The sequence below is a fragment of the Acinonyx jubatus genome, chromosome A3 (assembly GCF_027475565.1).
Source record: "Acinonyx jubatus isolate Ajub_Pintada_27869175 chromosome A3, VMU_Ajub_asm_v1.0, whole genome shotgun sequence".
Taxonomy (NCBI): Eukaryota; Metazoa; Chordata; class Mammalia; order Carnivora; family Felidae; genus Acinonyx; species Acinonyx jubatus.
The window spans coordinates 81,372,695-81,393,865 of record NC_069388.1 but is presented as its reverse complement, the minus strand read 5'-3'; the positions used below and the strand labels follow the sequence as shown (position 1 = coordinate 81,393,865).

General features: G+C 43.6%; 1 long non-coding RNA gene across 2 annotated transcripts; it reads right to left on the bottom strand.

Moving 5' to 3' along the window:
- Positions 1-6,508: 6,508 nt before the first annotated feature.
- LOC128311213 (uncharacterized) lies at positions 6,509-21,122 on the bottom strand. 2 transcript variants are annotated; one of them, XR_008289359.1, is made up of 2 exons: positions 20,535-21,122; positions 6,509-10,971 (listed from the first exon to the last, which is right to left on the bottom strand). It is a non-coding gene; the product is annotated as an uncharacterized LOC128311213 (long non-coding RNA). The 2 variants fall into 2 exon arrangements; XR_008289358.1 differs by having other exon boundaries at positions 17,148-21,017.
- Positions 21,123-21,171: the final 49 nt, after the last annotated feature.

Here is a 21,171-nt window from a genome sequence, read left to right as displayed (position 1 = left end):
AGAAAGGTGAAGTAATTTGTCCATAGTCACGCAGCTGGGAAAGACCTGGGATTTGAGCCAGTTGGGTTCAGATACAAAGCCCCGTCTTCATGAACCATGTTGGCTCTCATAAGCTTAGCATTGCCCTGCAAGGTTCTAGATTAAAAGAAAATATTCTTTAATGTCAGCTAACTTTATGGTGCAATGAAAATGTTGATTTCTGGGTATACCTCAATGACTTCATCTTTTGCTGTTAAATAAATTTTTTTTTTCTGATTCATATTTCATGAGCATATGTGGTTTAAGCCAACTAGAAATTCTTCAATTGGCTATAGATCTCAGAACACATGATCTTGGTTAGTTCTTTAAATTTCTTATCCAAAATCTAATCCCAAACCCCATTCCAAAAACAAAGCAAAACAACAGCAGAAAACAACTGTCTGCAGAGCAACAAGCTTAGAAGTCAAATAAGTAATCAAAAGTTAAAGGTTTTGGCTCTACTGGCCAAATTTGGAACAATATGAACATTAAAAATAATGATAATAAAGGGTTGTAACTGTGATATTATGATTTATAAAAAAAAATGCAAAAATGCAACACTTGATCCTTGACTCAGTTGAGGAGGTGCTTTGAAATATATTTTTGGGGGCACCTGGGTGACTCAGTCAGTTAAGCGTTTGACTCTTGATTTTGGCTCAAGTCATGATCTCACAGTCAGTGAGATCGAGCTCCACCTTGGGTTCCACACTAAGAGCATGGAGTCTGCTTGGTATTCTCTCCCTCCTTCTCTCTCTGTCCCTCTCTTGCTCATTCTCTCTCTCTCTCTCTCTCTCTCAAAATAAATAAATAAACTTTAAAAATAAAATAAAAAATATTTTTTTGAACAACTGGAAAAATTTGGACCATATTTTAGATTAACACTATGTACTAATGTTAAATGTAGTAGAAAATATAGATATATCTTATATATCTATATACAATAGAAAGACATAATAGAAGATCTTGAAAGTGCAAGAGAGAGAAAAAGAGAAAGAGAAAGCAAATGCTAGCAATTGTTAATCTAGGTAAAGAATCCATAGATTTCATTACCTTCCCTTTCAACTTGATTGTACATTTAAAAAAAAAATCAGAAAAAAAATGGGGGAAGAAAAGTAAAGATGTTGGAATAGATGGTGTGTCCATTCCTTGCCTGGCAGGCATTTGGAAAATGCCAAGATCTGAAATAGATCATCCTTGGAAGATGAAGTCCTATCTGAAGCCTGGGCTGGGTCAACCGGTCTCACTGCAAACATGCATTGAGTGTCCAGCCTTTATGTTTGGCACACTCAGGAGCTGACCAGATGGGGTGCTGGCTTCCCTGCTCCTGCCCCCAGTGTTGGACATGATGATGATCTTGTAGAGCTGGTTTTGATAGACAACAGGATATTTGTGCATTGCTGAAAAAGACTGTGAAGGGTGAGTCAGGAAAAGACTGGGAAGGAGATGAGGGGGCAGAGAGATGGGATGTTTGCTGCTGGGAAACAACTCAGGGAATGTGTGGGAAATGTGGAGGATGGGAGTCTGGGGGAGGGTGAAGGAGCAGGGGCTTATCTAAAAACACTTTAAAACAAAAACAACAGGGGAAGGCTTATTTGGGCTTGTTTATTTACCTACCACAGGTTCCCACTGTGAAATAGGCAGGCAGCATTTCCCTGCATTTCCTCATCCTACGAATGGGCACAAGATCCCTTCATCCTCTTTCATCCAAGCCCCCCTTTCCTTGCAAACAGCTGGTCACCTTTAAGTTAATGTGCCCGAAGGAAGCAGCCAAATATGTGTGAAGTCATATGGGAGAAGAGCAAGGGTAGAAACGGGAAGACCAGTTTGGAAGATTTCGTCATGGCCCCAGTGACCATGATGGTGGCCGAGACCAGGGGGTTACAGAAGAGGTAGTGAGGTGGCATTCAGATTCTGAATGCATTTGAAAGCAGAAGTCAAGAGTGTTAATATTGCTGTCTGGCCTCTAGACCTCACTGGCCCCTCAGATTTCCCTCAGCATTCCCTGTCTCTGTGGTTTGTATTCTTTAACTGAAGGGCTTGGTTTCTTAGAGCCACAAAGTAAGTTGGACTATTGACAAATGAAGACAAATCCATCCCTGAGTCAAAGGGCATGCCCTCCTAATAAAGACTGGTCAGCAATATTAAAGGAAGTTGGGTCCAGCTCAACATCCCACCTTTTCTAGGAAGTCTTACTTCACACAGTGTGATGTCTGCCTCCTCTGAACTCAAGGGCAGTCCTTATCTATAGTAGTAATATCCTCCTGACATGAGTCTAGTACTCTACAGTTGTTTTATAGCATTTGGGGAGGTCTTTTGTGAACCCTAGACTAGATTATGCCCCCTGATCTACTTTCCCACTGTATCTTGTTCTTATTCTATTATAATTCTCACTACATTTTATTGCAGCTATAATACAATTATCTTATCTTTAATTATCTTTCTTGTTAGATGGAAAAGCATTATGAGGAAAAGACAATGTTATACCCCTGCCTCCTAACACAGTGCCTGCTTCATAAAAGGCATTCACTATATCCCTACAACTGAATGAATTCAGTGAGCAGTAACTCTTTTAATTTTCAAAACAATTCTTGACCAAGTGAGTGTTATTGTCACTACTTCATTCATGAGGGAAAGAAGCTGTTGAGATTGTGGTCACAAAGCTAAATAGTGGAGGAACTCACTGGGAATGAGATCTCTGCTCTTTCCACTCTGTTCTACCTGGAACTTGGAAGAAATATCCATTCATTGAATCGGTCAACAAACATTTACTGATTATTTCCCATATGTCAGGCGTTATTATGAGGACATATATTCGGGGTTGGGGGAACATTCCAAAAACAGTAAGATTTGTGTTCAGATGCTGGTAACCAAAAGCAGGGAAATGGACATAACGAAGACATAATTTCATTGTAGTGTGGTAAGTATCAGGGGAACTCCTAGGAGGAATGTCTAACTGCCTGGGTGAGGGAAGGCTCAAATGGGTCTTTTTGATAGGGGTTTGAAAAAAGAGAAAAAGTATTTCTCTAGGAACAGAGCAAGGGAGGTTATTAAAGGAGGAGACTGATGGCTGGCACCTGCAAAGCTGGGTAACTTTGTTTCCTGTTCTGTTGCTGACACTCCCATCCCACCCAAGCCCCAGCAGCTGGCTTCAGAAAATAAAGGAATCAGTCTCAGGAACCCAGGCTTGCTTAATTCAAAAGCGGTCAATGCAATAGGAGACCCACAGTGTGGAGCCAGGTTGTGTTATAATATCCCTATAGCTTCTCTACCTGGGCTACCATATACAGGCTGAAATATCTGTATGAATGATATTTGTTGGATTCAGGCGACAAGGCTCAACTCTCTCTATCCCACACAATGGCCCCAACACCTCATTTCAATCAACATAAGATTATTTTTGCTACAAATGAAAGAGCATTGGAAGTCACCTGACATGGAATAATGTGAGAGCATTGGAGCAAGGGAAGACTGCTGGTTTATTGGAATATGGGAGAAGTTGCCTTCAAAGACTATAACAAACTAGCCAGGACAGTCAGCTATCTCCTCACAGAGACATGGCACAGAAGGGCAGTCAGGAGAAGTAGGTTATTGTCATACCATATTAGGAATTTGGGGAAGAAAAGAAATTACCATAAGCAGTTCAAGTGACAGGAAAATTTTAAGTAGGGAAGTATGGTGATCATATTTACATTTTAGAAAGATAATGGACAATGGTTTGTATTTGGGGAACAGAAGACAGAGGCAGGGAGATTGTTTAGAAGGTTAATGAAAAATACCAGTGAGAGATGATGAGGCATCTATCTGGGTAATGAGAATAAAGAGGAGGAAATGGATTCAGAAACTATTTAGGAGATGGAGTCATCAAGACCTGGATGACTAATTGCATGTAGGGGGTGAGAAATAGGAAAAGGAGAGCATGACTCCTGAGTTTCTGACTTGGGAAAGTGGTTGGATGGTGGTTGAAAGAAGAGAAGGAGAATGTGTGTGTGTGTGTGCGTGCGTGTGTGTGTCTGTCTGAAAAGAAGAATTCAGCTCTGTAACTATTGAAGTGACTGACCATAGGTACAGGTTTCCACTGGGTAACTGGTTTCCACTGGGTAACTGGATACATGGTCTGCAATCTGCAATTCAGAAAATTCCAGGCTAGAGATAGTAATTTGAGAGTCATCAGAGTTTAATGGTAAGTAGTAGATGAGGTAATCCAAGGAGACCATATCGAGGAGGAGAGGGCTGAGACCCAAACGTAGGGAACATTAACATTTAAAGGCAGTTGGAAACAGTTGCCCATGAAGAAGACTGAGGAGTCAAGACACACAGACTCCAAACTCTAAACACCACCGGGAGCCTTAGATATTCTAGCTCAATTGGAATTGCATTTGGCTGCATATAACAGTGGGTTAATCAACTAACTTATCCAGAAGGCATTCCAGGCAGGGCTTAATGAACTCAGCAAGACTCATGCTCCTTGCAGCTCTTTTTGTCCTCATGGCCATAAGATGGCTGCTCCACCTCAGCCAGTAAGCCCTCATTCCAAGCAGGAAGAAGGGGAAGGGCAAGGAGCCAAAGGCATATGGCAAGCCTCCCCCTTTTTATCAGGAAAGCAATAGTTTTCTGAGAGGTCCCATCTACTAAACTAAAAACTGCAACTCATCAGCCAGGATTGGGGGTATGAATATCTCATTGTGTGGGTACCTGGAGGAGATGAGGTGTTTTCTTTTTTCTTTTCTTTTTCTTTTTCAACTTTTTCTTTGGAAATAATCTCAAACTGACAAAAAATTTACAAAAAATAGTACAAAGAATTCTTGTATACTTTTCACCCCAAATTCCCACATATTAACACTTACTTTATTGTTTTCTCTCTCTCTCTCTCTCTCGTGAACATTTACTCCTACATACTTCAGCGTGTGCTGCCTACAAATAAAGATCTTCCCTTACATAACCATACTTCAGTGATCAGAATCAGAATATTAACATTGATAAAATGCTTTTGTTTAATCTGCAGCTTTTGCTAATTGTCTCACCGACGTCCTTTGTTGCAAATAAATTCTTTTTTTTTTCCTAGTCCAGGAACCAATCCAAGATCACACATTGCATTTTGTTCTCATGTTGTTTTTAATCTACTTTAATCTAGAAAGTTCTTCAAACTGTCTTCATCCCTCGTGTCATTGACATTGTTGAAGACCGCAGGCCAATTACTCTGTAGAACATCCTTTATTTGGATTTATCTGATGTTTTCTCATGATTCAGGTTACGTATTTTTGGCCTGAATACTACAGATGTGATATGGTGTCCTTCTCAGGGCATATTAGGAGGTATGTAATTTGGTCTGTCCTATTACTAATGGTAGCAATTTTGATCACTTGGTTAAGATGGTATAGTAGCATTGGTCATATTTTCCTAGTACAAAGTCACTATTTTACCCTTTGAAAAAGTAATGAGAATCTGTAGGAGGTCTTCACAGATTGTACAAATATGTTTCTCATCAAACTTTCATCCACCAGTTTTGGCATCCATTGATGATCTTGCCTGAAATAATATTATGGTCACTGCAAAATGGTGACGTTCTAAGTCTGTCATTCATCCTCTAATTTATTAGTTTGCTCTTTACCAAATAGAAGAACTCTTTTTCCTCCTCCATTTGTTTGTTTCAGTATGGACTCATGGATTCCTATTCTATTCAATGGGTTATACCCACTGCCATCATTGTTTTGATGCTCACGTTGCTGCAGATTGGCCGTGGGGAGCCCCCTTAATCTGACTTCTGTGTCCTTTTGACTTGCCCCCACCAGGTTTTGAGCACTTTTCTTATTTGAGATGGTTATTTTTAATAGTGCGCATTACCTCCTTGATAAAATCAGGCTTCTGTTAGTAGAAAACAAAAGGAGGAATGAAGATTGTGTGGGCAACCAGTTGTGTCTACCACACCTTGCTCCTCACCAGCCAAGAGCCGTGGCTTGAATCCAGCTGACAGCCTTGCTTTGTTCTAACAAAACAACATTGTGCCCACATTCCAAAAAGAGCCTCGAGGCCATGTAATTCATCCATGTCTTTCCTCATTGTAATCCTTTATCACCATCCAAACTGAGTGCTCCTAAGGCCAGGTCTCCTGTGTTGCACAACTCCTGGGGGTGCCATTCGTATAGTAGACTATGGATGATACACAAGAGCAAAGGCTGGCAAGCTTTTTCTTTTCTTTTTTTTAAGTATATTTATTTTTGAGAGGATCCCAAGCAGGCTCCACGCCATCAGCACAGAGCCCAATGTGGGGCCCAAACCCATGAATTGTGAGATCACAGATCATGACCTGAGCCAAAATCGAGTTGGACACTTAACCAAGCCACCCAAGCGCCCTTGACAAACTTTTTCTATAAAGAGCCAGATGGTCCATATTGTCAGCTGTGTGGGCCATTTGGTCTTTGTTGCCAGTACTCAACTCTGACATTGTAGTGTGAAAGCAGCCATAGAAAATATGTAAATGAGTCAGCATGGCCATGATACAAGAAAACTTTATTTATAGACACTGAGATTGAATTACACATTATTTTCATGTATTGTGAAATGTTATTCTTTCAATTTAAAAAATTATTTAAAAATGTAAAAACCAGGGGTACCTGGAGGGCACAGTTAGTTAAACATCTGACTTTTGATTTTGGCTCAGGTCATGATCTCACGGTTCATTACACTGAGCACTGAGTCAGGCTCTGCGCTGAGCGTGGACCTTGCTTAAGATTCTCTCTCTCTCTCTCTCTCTCTCTCTCTCTCTCTCTCTCTCCCCGCCCCCCTCTGCTCCACCCCCACTTGCACATGCATGTACACTTGCACTTTCTCTCAACAAGAAAATGTGAAAAAAATTCTTAGCTCGTGGGCTTTTCAAAAATAGGCAGCTGGCTAGATATGACCGTAGTTCCCCACTGCCTTCCCTGTTCAACCTGAGTTGTCATATATGGTGGCCCTGCCTCCAGCTAGGTCTCTTCTCCCTCACCTTAATCTAAATCTGCCACCTTGCTCTGGGCTTTGTGTCTACCTTTTGCCTTCCTCTTTCTCAGGTCTTTCCTCCGTGCCTCAGAACCTCCATTCAATTGTAAACTTCTTTTCACAACCTCCTAGCTCCTTCTTTGCCTTCCTGCAAAGTAAACATATTCCCTGAGGGATGTTCCTTGTTAAATCCTAGAAAGGCTGCTACTTCTTTTCTCATGCCCACAACCCATGGGCATGGGAAGTTCTGTTGACATTCTCCACATTCCTTAATTTTATTTCTACACCTTCACTCTTGCAAAACCCCCTTCTCCTTTGAAGCTCTTATCATCAGGATTCTTTGAGCAATTAGCTAACACACATTGAATGATATCCTCACAACCATTAGGACATAACTACCATTATTATCCCCATTTTGGAGAGAGGCACAGAGAGGTTAAAGTCACACGGCTAGCAAATAGCAGAGCCAGGATTCTAATCCCAGCAGTCTATGCTGCTTGCCAAGATGTTATATGGCCTTTCTTTATGATCATGTACCACGTGGATAATTACTCTCCATCCTAGTTTCACTATTATCCGTCAGGTACATGGGCAGAAACAGATGCACACTCAACTTGAGTCCTTTGAAGAGGATTGAATAGAGGAACTATTTACGAAGGTGTAAGGCAGTCTTTCTCACCCTTTTTTCATTATCATCTACCCTAAGGAGAAAATTTAAATTAATTTACTAATTAATTTTACTAATTAAATTAACTTAAATTAATTAACAAGACACCCAGCTCACCCTGACCCCATCCGTTCTTCCTGCTATAAGTGAAGGTCTTTCTAACCGCAAACAGTGGTGCCTCTGGGACAAGGAGCTAGATGGCGGGAAGAGGGCAGGAGAATGACCTTCCCAGCTTTTAAATGTCCTACAAGATGCTTGTATCATCTAATTTTAAAACAAAATGTAACTTTAAAAATCGACCCAAAATGCAAATATGGTCATTCCTTCCCATGCTCAAAACACTTCAGTAGCCCACATGCTGCCAAGTTAAAATCCAAATTTATTCACGTGTCACACAAGGCCCCTGGCATACTTGTTTAGCCTCATCTCCACCACTTCTCATCTCATGGCCTGTGTCCAGCCATGTGAACTACTGACAAGCGAATGCATTCTCCAAGCAGCAATCTTCCTTTGCTGCCCGTTTGCCCATAATGCCACTTTGTGTCAGTCTGCCCTTTTTCATACACCTGCAGTTTCTCCGTAGTAGAATGTGAAGCCTCTCCTTCCCGTCTTCTCCCTGGCGAATTCTTCATCCTTCAAGATTCAGTTAAAAAAACTTCTCCAGATTCTCATGAGATTAGCTGTGCAACTTTCTCCTCTGTGCCACCGCTGTCCAGTGTAGTGATGAAGAGTACGGGCCCCGATATAAGACCGTGTGGGCTTAGATCCTGGATCTGTTACGTATCAGTTGGTGACTTTTGGCAAGTTATTTAACCTTTATGCTTCCATCTCCTTATTTGGAAAATGGAGATTAGAATAGTTCCTATCTTAGAGGAAGAGTATTCATTTACCAAATGTTTACTATCTATTGTGTATCAAAACAGACAAAACTTCTTGCGCCTGGGGGTGCAGAATTTATATTAGATTTTAGAGCAGGGGTTGGCAAGCTACAGCCCCTGCGGCAAGTTTAGCCACCTGTTTTGTAAATAAAGTTCTATTGGAGCACAGCCATGTGCATTTGCTTATAGATCATCTATGGCTACTTCCATGCTAAAATGGTTTGGGTTGAGGGGCTGCAACATATATCACTGTGCCTGCAGAGCCAAAGATATTTACTTTAAGAAGACACTTACCTTTAAGGAAAAGTTGGCTTACTCCTGCGCTGGTAAGATTGAGTTCATACATGTAAAGTGTTTACAATTTAAAAACATTGCCTGATACTTAGTAAGCACTCAATAGATGCCCACTTTATCATGCATACCCTTACAGTAGAATTTTTGCCGAATAAATGAATAAACAGAAGTAAAGAGGAACCAGAAATTGGGGTCATGGAAGCGACTGGAGGAAGAGTTTTAAAAAGGTGGAAGTCGGCAGCTATGTTAGGTGACAAATCAATACTGAAGAAAGACTGTCAGATTTGGGAATCAAATGAAGTGACCTGACCAAGGAGCAACTTGTGTGAAACGGTGAGGACAAAAGCTACACTGTGGTGGGTTTAGGAGAGAATGAAAATGAGGAAGAAAGTAGAGATTATACATTTATAACGTGACAACTATATGACAGCAAGTATTGAGATAAAAGTGAACACACTTGGTCTGCCACTTGGAATTTTTAAAAATCTACTAGCCCAAAATATCAAGTTTATTGAAACATCGGGGTAAATGATGGATCTTCTGCTTATCTTTCAGCTGTTTATTGTTAGGTAAAATGTCAATGGTTAAAATTCAAGCCCATAACTAACAGAACTTCAGGCAGAAATTTCAAGTCTAGAACCATTAAAAGATTTATGATGATATTGATAGTAAAGCAATGTTTGTTTCTTTTGTGATCTTAATCATTGCGTGAACTTAATTGGTTCGAAATGAGATTTCAATGCAACCAATAGTATAAATTTGCCTATAGCACATTTATTATAATCCAAAAAAACCTATACGAGCATTTTTTTTTATTCATTCCATAAACCTTTGCATGTATTACACATTCTGGTAGATTTAGATATGTGTATATAGAAAGAATTTAGTTTATTTGGTCATTGCTTTCCCCATCCCATCCAGGAATTTAAGAGTTAGTTGGTGAAGAAGCTAGTTGAGCAAATAGGTTCAATATTTGTTATAGATACTAGGGTAGAAGTTCAGACGGGTACAGCAGAGGCACAGAAGAATAAAATATTTTATATGAAACTATTTTGCCATCTGTCACCTATTTTTGCCAATGATTTTTACACCTATGCATTGTGTACATGAAGACGAAACAGAATGTTATCAACTCACAGCTGCTCCCTGGAAAACACGAGACATTTAGGACTCTGAATACATGCATATTATTACCGAGGGTTTTTTTTTTTAGGGGGTTACAAAAGAGCTAGGTTTAATATGATCTTGTTTTTATTAAAGTATACACTGCATATTACATTAAAATATATACTATATATAGAAAAAGTCTGTAAAGATATACATTTAAAATATTAACGGGGCGCCTGGGTGGCTCGGTCCATTGAGCATCCAACTCTTGATACCAGCTTGGATTGTGATCTCGCAGTCATGGGATTGAGTCCAGCGTCAGGCTCTGTGCTGAATGTGGAGCCTGCTTGAGATTCTCTCTCCCTCTCTCAGAATAAAGAAATAAAATATTAGTGGGTTATATCTGGACAGTGGGATTATTAGGATATTATTTTCTTCACTATCCTTTTTCGTGCTTCAAATGTTTGTACAATGAACAGGGCTTACATTTATAGTCACAAATAACAATGGAACAAAACCATGGAGTTTTAACCACCACTTCTTACAAGCACTCGGCATGCGTACGTTCAAGCACACAGAGACTAGAGGTTTTTATGTTTTTATAGATTGTCCAATATTTAGTTGTTACGTGTATAGCAACAAAAATTTCTCAGCCTACAAATGTCAGCAGATAACATCTCAAACAGACGTGTGTAGAAGTCCACTCCATCGGTTAGTTCTCTTCTGCGAGGTGGCAAACCATCCAGGCACCGGCCACTGAAACACTGGGATTTACTTAAAACAGGGAGTGTACACAACGAATGCATACTGTGTGAACTACTCAGTTTGGCCTCAAGCAACAAGACATTGGTAAAAAGTGGCTTAAGCAATAAAGATTTACTGTCTCACAGAACATGAAATCCAGAAGGAGGTGAGTTCCAGATCCGGTTAACTCAGTAGCTCAGCAATTTCAGGATTCTGGCTCAGCTCTCCTTTGACTTTCCCGGCTTTCTCCTTCTGGTTAGCACCGAACATCACTGCCTCACATGAGAACTGAAGGCAGGAAAAGCAAGGCATTCTCCCCTCACTCCATCTCCCTTTTTTCCAGTGATTCAAATCTTTCCCAGAACTGAATTTCCCTACCAGACATCTTCCTACATTTTATTGGCTTCAGTGTGACAGTTCAGTGTAAGGAAAAATGGGTTGGGGGGGGGGACTATAATCGAAAGAAAATAGCAGAGTCACCCCTAAGCTGAGAATGGAGAGAAGGATTACCATTATTGCCCTAGACCAACAGTGTCCAGTAGAATTTAATGTGAGCCACAATGCCAAATCCTGAGTAGACTTTGGCTAAAAAGAAGCCTTCATTTTCTCCTTCACGAATGAGCTACAACATTAATAAGCAACATTGCCTCCCATGAGCTAGAATGAGAAGCACCAAGGGTACATCTGGAAGTATTCCAACAAAGACACCTTAGTCATGGAACCTGGACTTTGAATTCCTGTGTTATGGTTCTAGATATGACCCTGCCTATCTGTGTGGTCTTAATTGAGTCATGTGGCTTATCTGGGCTTATCTGCCCCAGCTTCCTCATCTTAAAACAGGTGGTTCTTTAAAATGTCCTTTGCATTCTAGTACTACAAGATTTTGTACTACTGTTCAACTGGGACTTTCCCAGCCCTTTATCTGACATCAGCAAGTTGGGCCAGTGACACGTGGAAAGTTATTCAGAAGGGTACACTTTCGGATGCCATGGGGCAAAATGCACTTTTAGAGGGAAAGAGAGAAGGCAAGCCACAGTGGCTTGTCATTCATTCATAGTAAATATTACAGGACACCCACTATGTGCCCTAGTGATTCTAGATGGAGTAAGAGAGAATAAGTAGTCTCTGCTGTCAGAGAGCTTACTATCTAGTGGTAAGGTAATAGAGATAAGTAGATACACAATTACATAATGCACAAAGAAGCCCAGGATAGAGGAAGATGAGGCTGTATCCTGGAGCACCTAGCCCCACGGAGGGGAGGGGACAGAACCTCACTGGAGGAAGTGATACCCAAGGGATGCCAAGAAGAAAAGTACTTGGTTGGCCCTCGTGGCACTGTGGGAAATTGCCTGGCCTCCAGGGCATCTCACCCTGTAATTTATTTGCTTTTCTTTTCTCTGACGTACTGTTTTTCTATTCCTTTCTTCAATGCATGTGTCCAGATGTCTGTATGTCTGGGATCAGGTGAGAGAACCACAGAGAAACTCTTGCAGCAAACTGACAGTTTCTATTTCAGATCTTCCCACCACCTCCACTACCATCACTTACACCACTACCACTTCTGCCTTCATTATCACCTCTCAACACCTCCATCATCACCACCACCACCACCACCACCACCACCAACATCACTACCACCTCAACATCTTCATTATCACCTCCACCATCAAGAGCACCACCTCTGCCACCATCAAAAAAGTATACAAGTAGGGGCGCCTGGGTGGCTCAGTCGGTTAAGCGGCCGACTTCGGCTCAGGTCACGATCTTGTGGTTCACGAGTTCAAGCCCCATGTCGGGCTCTGTGCTGACAGCTCAGAGCCTGGAGCCTGCTTCAGATTCTGTGTTTCTGTCTCTCTCTGCCCCTCTCCTGTTCACCCTCTGTCTCTATCAAAAAAAAAGAAAAGAAAAGAAAAAAGTATACAAGTAAGCCTTGTTTTAACTAATCTCAAAAGTGTGTATAAAGTCTGAGCTAATATGATGAACAAATTAGGGGATTTGCTTTTCCAAATTATTCAATCTACACCAACCTTAAGTAGTTGCTTCCCTAGTATTTTTTTATATGTGCATTGGTTTACAAACTTTTTTTTTTTTAATTTTAGAGAGAGAAAGCATGAGATGGGGAGAGGAGCAGAGGGAGAAAGAGAAAGAATCTTAAGTAGACTTCATGCTCAGCACAGAGCCCGATGCAGGGCTCGATCCCATGACCCTGGGATCATGACATGAGCCAAAATCAAGAGTCAGACGCTCAACCGACTGAGCCACCCAGGCACCCCAGTTTACAAACATTTTAACTGTCCAGATCTCTTTAGGAATATACTTATTTTAAGAAGCAAGGCACATCACAGACAGGATTTTCATGCTGAGAAAGAGGACAAGCATAATGAGCTTAAAAGGCCTTTTTCCTTATTCATTAAATTATTGAGAAGAGTTTTGGAGTGCCTGGGTGGCTCAGTCAGTTTGGTGTCCAACTTCGGCTCAGGTCACGATCTTGAGGTCCGTGGGTTGAAGCCCCGTGTAGGGCTCTGTGCTGACAGCTCGGAGCCTGGAGCCTTCTTTGGATTCTGTGCTTCCCTCTCTCTCTGCCCCTCTCCTGCTTGCACTCTCTCTCTCTCTCAAATACACATTAAAAAAAAAAATCATTGAGAAGAGTTTTTTGGCACACACAAATCTACTCAACATTAAGCAGTTTTAGTTACTTGGTCATAAATCAGTGACTATAAAGGTGGAAGTTAATTCTATCAATAGTAGTCCTATATATAAATAGTAACTTACATATAAAAATGATTCATATATTTATATACTTACACTTATATATTTTATGTGAGTCATGTATTTGTATACACAAATATACAATACTTATAAATGTGATCAATGTATACTGCTATTATAAATATCCTTCCCTAATTATGAAACTTGGGTTAGAGACCGAAGTAGACTGTAAAAACGATCACAAATTCCTCGCATCCTTGCATGTACATCCCTTGCTTGCTACATACTGTGCTACTCTTCTTATCAAGGAGAGTCTATTTCCCCACTCCTTGACTCTTGACTCTGGGTTGGTAGTGTGACTTCCTTTGTTGTTGGGATATTAACAAATGTGCCACAAACAGAGGCTTGAAAAATGCATGCACTTTGGGGTTTGCCCTCTCTTACTGATTTGGGAACCCTGCCACACCACCATATGATCTAATCTGGGTTGGCCTCCTGGAGAATAACAGATCATGTGGAGCAGAGATGAGCTAGTCTAGCTCAGGCCCCTGTGAGATAGATCAGCTCACCAAATCACCAGATATATTAAAGACCATCCTAGACCATCCAGCCCCAGCTGAGCTGGGCAAGGCCAAAAGAGCCACCAAGTCAACAGACCAGAGCCTCATGAGATATAATAAAGTGTTTATTGTTTTAAGCCACGAAATTTTGTGGTGGTTATACAGCAAAAGCGAACTGATGCAAGAACCATACATTACTGAGTTTATTGGAGCCACAGTTGCCCCAAATATGATTTTTCATTTTCTTGCAATTCTAAGAGCTCTGATTCTCTTTCAGTATTAAGCTTCTTTTCTCAGTATGGTCTTTACAGAAGAAAGAGGGTGGGGAATAAAGGTAGAAAAAATGAGGCATGATGTTAAGAGTGAGGAGGAACAGATATGAATTATAGAGGTGATGGTGACACCAAAAAGAGAGGTCGTTACAACTCATACAGTGGTGGCTAACTTCCTGGGAGAAGGTCACTCTACAAAATCGGAATCTCTATGAAACTCCCTGGCACTGACCCCAGATGTCCCTATGTTCAATTGCAAACACACATTCTAAAATTCCCCTTCTGTTCCATTCCTTAGTTCCTCTCAAATCTTTTTCACGATCCCAAATATGGCTTTCTATTTTGGTAGTTAGAATTTTTTTGGCTATAAGTGACAGAAACCAAATTTGATCTTCAAAGTCCAGATCATCCTTAAGCTTTAGGCGAGATTGGATTCAGTTGCTCAAATGATGTCCTCAGGGAACTGTCTCTCTGTCTCTGTCTCTAGGTTCTGCTTTCCTCTGTGCTAGCCTCATTGTATCCCTTAATCCCAGATCTATTTTGTAGGTCCTAGAGTTGAGTGGCGGCAACTGTCAGTTATGTCTCATCTTTGGGAGACCGAACCTTCCTCCCCTTCCCCACCAGTTACCCTAATCACATGAAAGGCACCAAGAGTCATCCAATTTTCCAAGTCAAAAACTTGGAAGTTATCCCAGACTTCTCTGTTGGTCCCCACCTCTAATAGATCCGAAAGCCAAGTCATTTCTACCCCACCTGTGTCTTTGGAATTGGTTTTCCCTCTCCACGGCCACTGCTACTGTGCGTTGTCATGCACTGTTACCCTGTCATGGAAGAAGAAAGTTTCTTCCTAACCAGTCTTTGTTTTGCTTCCTACAAACCATCCTCCATGCCTGGAGGAATCTATAAAAAATGTAAATTTGAGTGTAGCATTCCCTGCTGAAAAAGTTTGGTTATGGGGGTACCTGGCTGGCTCAGTAGAGCATGTGACTCTTGATCTCAGGGTTGTGAGTTGGAGCCCCATGTTTGGTGTAGAGATAACCTAAAAAATAAAATCTTAAGAAAAAAAAAGTTTGGTTATGTAACTTGTGTAAACTGCTTTATAAAACTGGGGTACAAACATGATCCCACTGGGTGATTTTTCCAATCACTTGAACCCCTTGCTGCTTGGTTGGTAGAGAGCCTAGTTAATTTGGATGGAGTTCCCTAGAAACGGAGCCTGAGCTAGGGGTAAGTGTTGTTATTTTAGGGGCCTCTGCTCCCTGCCACTTGGGCTGTGGCTATGCTCACTGTAACTCAGTCTGCCTGCCAGTCTATACTACAGTCTTGGGCAGGAGATTGGGAATTGGTGTCTTTCCTCCTAAGAGGCCCAGAGCCCCCCACTCAAATTGCTGTACCCAGTGACAAATTCTGCCTACGTGGGGTCTCAAAGAGGGGCCTTAATCCAGTCATAAAAGATTCATGCAGAGGTCAAAGACACAAATGCCAGTAGGAGCCTGAAGCTTGACAGATAAGGCAGAGGCCACCCAAAACAATCAGTTGTTACCATGCAGGAATTTGGCACTCACAGTTGCTACACCTTTGGATCTTTTCAGGAGCCACAAATCTTAATTTTTAAGTGAAACATTCTGATTTTAAACTGTTAGCTTAATTTTAATTTTAATTTTTAAGCAGGAGAATCAAAGCATGTCTAGGGCCTTATCTGGCCCTGGAGCTATCAGTTTGTGAATGCAGTTTTATGCCCTAAATCCTAGAACAATGAATGCCCACTTGTCTCACATTTGCATAACTATGGGGCCACTGCAAAGAATTGGGGCTGACAAAGATCAACTGTGAACCAGCTACAAAAGGTTCCCTGACTTCAAGACGGTCTAAAGTCCTTTAGTGTGGCCTACGTGGCCTCCCTGACCTGGTTCCTAGCCTTCTCTGGGACTTGTTACTCCCGCATTCCCCCACATGTCTCACACCTCAGGGCTTCTGTGTTCACTGGGCTATTCCTGAGGCCCTTACTTCGGGTTATCTAATCAACACTCACACCCTCCTTCAAGATCGGATTCAAGCACCCCCTTTCTCTGGACAGTCTTCCTTCCCCCAACTTCTGCTTTCTCCCCAGCTTACTCCAGGTTTTAGAGGGGTACCCCACTGCCCTAACGTTTTCTTTACAGGCCTGTTGTCCCACCCGACCTAACCCCTAGAGGGCAGGACCCTGGGTTTCTTTCCTCACCTCTGTATCCTCATTGCCTCATAGAGTACCCACACTTTTAAGTGCAGATTGGAGGAATGGGCCTCGAATTTGAAAAATAATGAGCCTAATCATTTCCTTTCACACGCCAGAAACCCATTGGCAAAGAACTGGTAACTTTTGAGAAAAATTGAAACTTCTTTAAGAGAAGACTGGAGGGAACCCTCTGCATACTTTCATTTTTAAAATGACCACATATTTGTGAAATATTTGTTGCAAAGAAATAAGTGTTTATACTTCCTCAGCTTTGGACATAACTGAGTTCTATGAATTCTAGAACTGGAGAACAGCTGAACTGACTCCTTGCATTAGTTCCCCCCCCCCCTCCCGTCTCAACCCCATTGAACCTCAAAGGTCCCAGGGCTCTTACTGTCAGGACTGTTGGCTGCCTCGGAGGAGAGACGGAACCAGCTGCTCTAGAATGAAACAGTACCTCTACAGAGACGGCGGCCTACGTTAGGAGAGCGAGCAGCCACAGTCGAAAGACCCTTTGAATTCGCTCTGAAATCGACTGAGGCTGGTAGAGGTGTAAACTGAAACTCCAGAGGCTAACCCTAAGCGGTTACATTTTCTCGACCAAAAGGTTTCCCAGCCCTGTCACTCATTCCCTGCTTTCTCTCCCTCCCCAACGCGCACACACAATTTTGGTGGACCGCTGCACTTGACATTGAGCCTGTCTCCTACCTGCAGTAGGGCACCTTGGGGAGCCGCGAGGTTGGCGTTTCATTCATAATATATGACCTCGAGGGAGGAGGGAGACAGGGACAAGAGCCTTTCATCTCTGTTACTTAAAATCCCAGCAGCGCGACGGAAAAGGAAAATGAGCTGGGAGTGAGCGGCATCGGGGCAAGTATGGCACGATAACGGTACGAGCGAGCGCGTCAGAGGCCGGCTCGCCGGCTATTTATACTGCGGAGATTATGCAATCTGGCTCCAGCCATTCATGCCTGGACTGGGACGCCCCGCGCCGCGGGGGGGGGGGGGGGGGAGGCATCATTCCCGGGCTCCGGGTCAGTTTCTAAGTTTGCATCATCCCCTTCATTACGAGAGCTTGGGTTTCCATTCCTGCCGGCCGGTCTTGGGGGAGACAGCTGGGCTACAAACTCACTTGGCACACGCGACCGCTTACTTAAACATAGTAAAGGCACCGGGACGCCGAGGCGCGGCCGAGTGGCGCTCGGGGCTGGGCTCAGGGCAGACCGGAAGGAACTGATAAACCCAGCGCTAATGATACCTGCTCCCTCCCCCGTCGGAAGTGTCCTCCTAGCGCCGGTCATTGAGAAATACCGAAGGGGCAGAACGGGGGTGAGGTGAGGACAGGCCTGGGCGCAGCTGCGCGCGCCTCGCGGGGCGGGGAGCGAGCCCGCCGCGGCAGTGGGGCCTTCTGCCGGGCGGGTCGGGCGGTACAAACCTTAGGGCACAGCAGAGTTCTCTCCAAGTCACCCCCGCCCCGCGCGCGCCCCCGGCGGGGCTGGAGGGAGTGATTTACCAGATCCCACCAGCAACCCCACCCGGGGAAGATCTACACTCGCGGCCCTACCGGACCCCGGTAGGAGAGAAGGGGCGAAGGACGCGAACGAGAGAGCGGATCGCCCAGAAAGATAAAATGTCCGCTTCTCCCGGCGCCAGTGCAGGGCAGTAGGGAGCAGGGGCTGCGGCCGGCTTCCGAGTGAAACCAGACCTGCGGGTCTACTGAGCATGCCCATCCAGTGGCCTCCGAGGGTCGCTCCGGTTCCGCGCTCCGGGCTTTCTCCGCGACCGGCGGAAGGACCCGAGTGAGGGGGGGTGTGGGGGAAATTGTGCTTCCCTGCCCCGGACTCGGGCTTGAGGGGTGGGTAGGTGGGGGTCCTCCTGGGGGCTCCTCTGGGTGTGCGTCAAGCTGTGAGAAGACCGACTCTACTTTTGAAGCTGTACGATCTCACTCTGAGTCGACACCCATGAATTGATCGTGTTCAGAGCTATCTGCTCCGTTTTGCTGGTTATGGGGGAGAGACACGGATGTGGGTATTTAGCTTTCAGTAACGTTATTAAGTTAAAGTCCTAAATCCCTAGTATTCTAGTAACAATTCTACAGACTTGGGTAACACCCTGCTATTCAGATCAATAAACACATCTGAGTTATTCGCCCAATAGTGCCATTTATTTTACGGAGCTGGAGTCAGTAATTGATGGGGAGGACCTGCTAGGAACATTTCCATCAAAAAGTCCTTTTGGGTGACGAACAAGGAAGAAGAGAACTGGAAGAATTTCTTTACAGGAACATGACGGACCGTGAGTGAAGGGGGGTGGCATTTGGTAATACAATTGGCTAGAGAGAAGAAAGGGTTGCCACTGATCTATTTGCAGTGTGCTGCTTATTAACACACTACCTTCACTGTGTAGCCATTTATTCTTCCCAGCAATCCTACCTTGTGGTATTATCCTGACACTACAGATGCCGAACCCAAAGCTCAGAGAACTGGAATCTGGCATCAGGGTATCCAAGTGGGGACCTGGTGACTCCTGGACTTTAGAATGTTTTCCTTTGCTCCTCTGGCTGCCTGGTCTGCCATCTGGGCCATTCACTGCTATTAGCAGGGAACTGGATTAATGAGTGGTGATGACACCAATTCACTTGCCTACCTGCAGAAATTAATTCATCTCACCTGCCACCTTGCCATTTGGGTACTCTGAAAGTGGAGGGTGGAGCCATAGAGATGCCCATTGGATGGATACTTCTGACATGGACAAATGTCTGTTCCTGGAAGTTCAGGAATGACTGAGTGGGATATGTTTCAGCACCTCCAGGAGAAAAGCAATGCCCAAAGGTGAGAACTGGATAGATGCCTTAGCCTTATGGGGATTTAGAGAACAAGGGGATCCTCCTTTGTTCAGTGCTTTCTCATAGACTGTCAATGGCCCCCAAACCTGAGAAAGACAAGATTGGCCTTGTTAGCCCTGTTTATGAAGAAACTGAAGAATTGCTAAGTCTTACTCAAGGTTTCAGGGCTGCTAGGAAATAAACAGAACCCAAGCATTCCTCCCGTCTAGTTCTCTTTTCAGCACTATATACCAGCACTCAGCATCAAAGGTGGGTGAACACCAATCCATGTCCACAAAGATCATGGCTGTGATAAGCATGAACCTAGGGTAAACCACTAGTTTCTCCTTGACTCAAGGTGATACTCTTACTATCTCTGGAACACTTATAGCTCTCCAAATGCATGTATATACCCCTTACGTATACTAACTATATTTGAGACATATATTTAATCTCTTAATTTGTTCCATGGTTGCTATTTACTTAAAACCTCTGCATGTTTTCTTGGTACATTCAGGAGGATGGAAAAGTCTACTGTGCTTGAAGAGTAGGAAGGAGCGGGGGCTGTATCTCTTGCTCTCTAGCAAGACCCTCAGAAGGAAATACTGAACAGCTATGTAATTTGTGGGACCCACTGCAAAGTAAAAATATTGAGCCCCTGTTCCAACACTATAAATAATTTCAAAATTGCAACAGGAGAGGGGTGGCTCAGTTGGTTAAGCATCTGACTTCGGCTTAGGTCAGGATCTCTGGGTTTGTGGGTTTGAGCCCCACATCAGGCTCTGTGCTGACAGCTTGGGAGCCTGGAGCCTGCTTGGGATCCTGTGTCTCCTTCTCTCTCTGCCCTTCCCCGCTCACACTCTGTCTCTCTCTCTCTCTCAAAAGTAAATAAACATTAAGAGAAAAAAACCAAAAAACAGCAACAGCGGACACTCAAACCAAGTAAAGATCCCTGTGTAACTGGACAGGTTACATGCCAAGGAAGCCAGTCCTGTCCGTTGCCCAGAAAGTGCTGCTTTGGAGAGCATGGGCCCACCCAGCCCCATGGTCCCAGGACAAGGCAAGAAAAATCATTTAAAGACAAAGGTGTGTGTGTTGGGGGGGTGGGGGATGGATCCAGAAGCTCTCCATCGCCCCATCTGTGCCAAAGCCCACGGGGCTGGTAACCTCTGGCCCAGTAACTACGGCCTTCAAGGGCCTGGGACAAGGGGCATCCTCAACCAACATTAGAGAGGTTTACTGAATAATTTTTAAAATGTATTTGGGCTTACCTTTTAACCCGAGGAAGTCCATCATTTCTACTGAAATGCAAACGTTTCTGGGCTGTGCTGTGTTGGATTTACTTTTTTTTTTTTTTTTTAATGTACAAATAACGATTCCTCAAAAACGCCCGTTCCGCTAGCAAGACAAAGATCACAAGATTCACGTGAAATTGAGAAAAAGGCCTCTGCCATTCAGAACCCCGCAAAAAGCACCTGTGCCGCCCCCACCCTCCTGCTCCACGGTTAGGGGCACTTGGTCCTCTGAGCCCGAGCACCCCTCGGCGCCTCCCCTGATCTCCGCGTCTTCGCCCCCGCCCCCCACTATTTTTAATCCAGGGGTTTAGATCGAGGGAGGGAACCAAACTGGAGCCAGATGTGTGCGAGTCCCCGGCTCCCGCCTCCTCCCTATTCTTGGGCATCTTAAAACCCGGAACGTGAGAGAAAAAGGATCCGGAGCTAGACAGACGCCGCACAAACAACTCCGCTCCGCTGCTCCTCCGGGAGTGGAAGCCAGTAGGGAGGGGGAAAGGAAGCCGGGCATGCTCAGTAGGCGGGACAAAGTGTTTTTTTTTTTTTTTTTTCTCTCCTTTTTTTTTTTTTTTTTCTTTCGGTCGCAAGTAGGAAGCTTTTTGCACTCCACCACCTC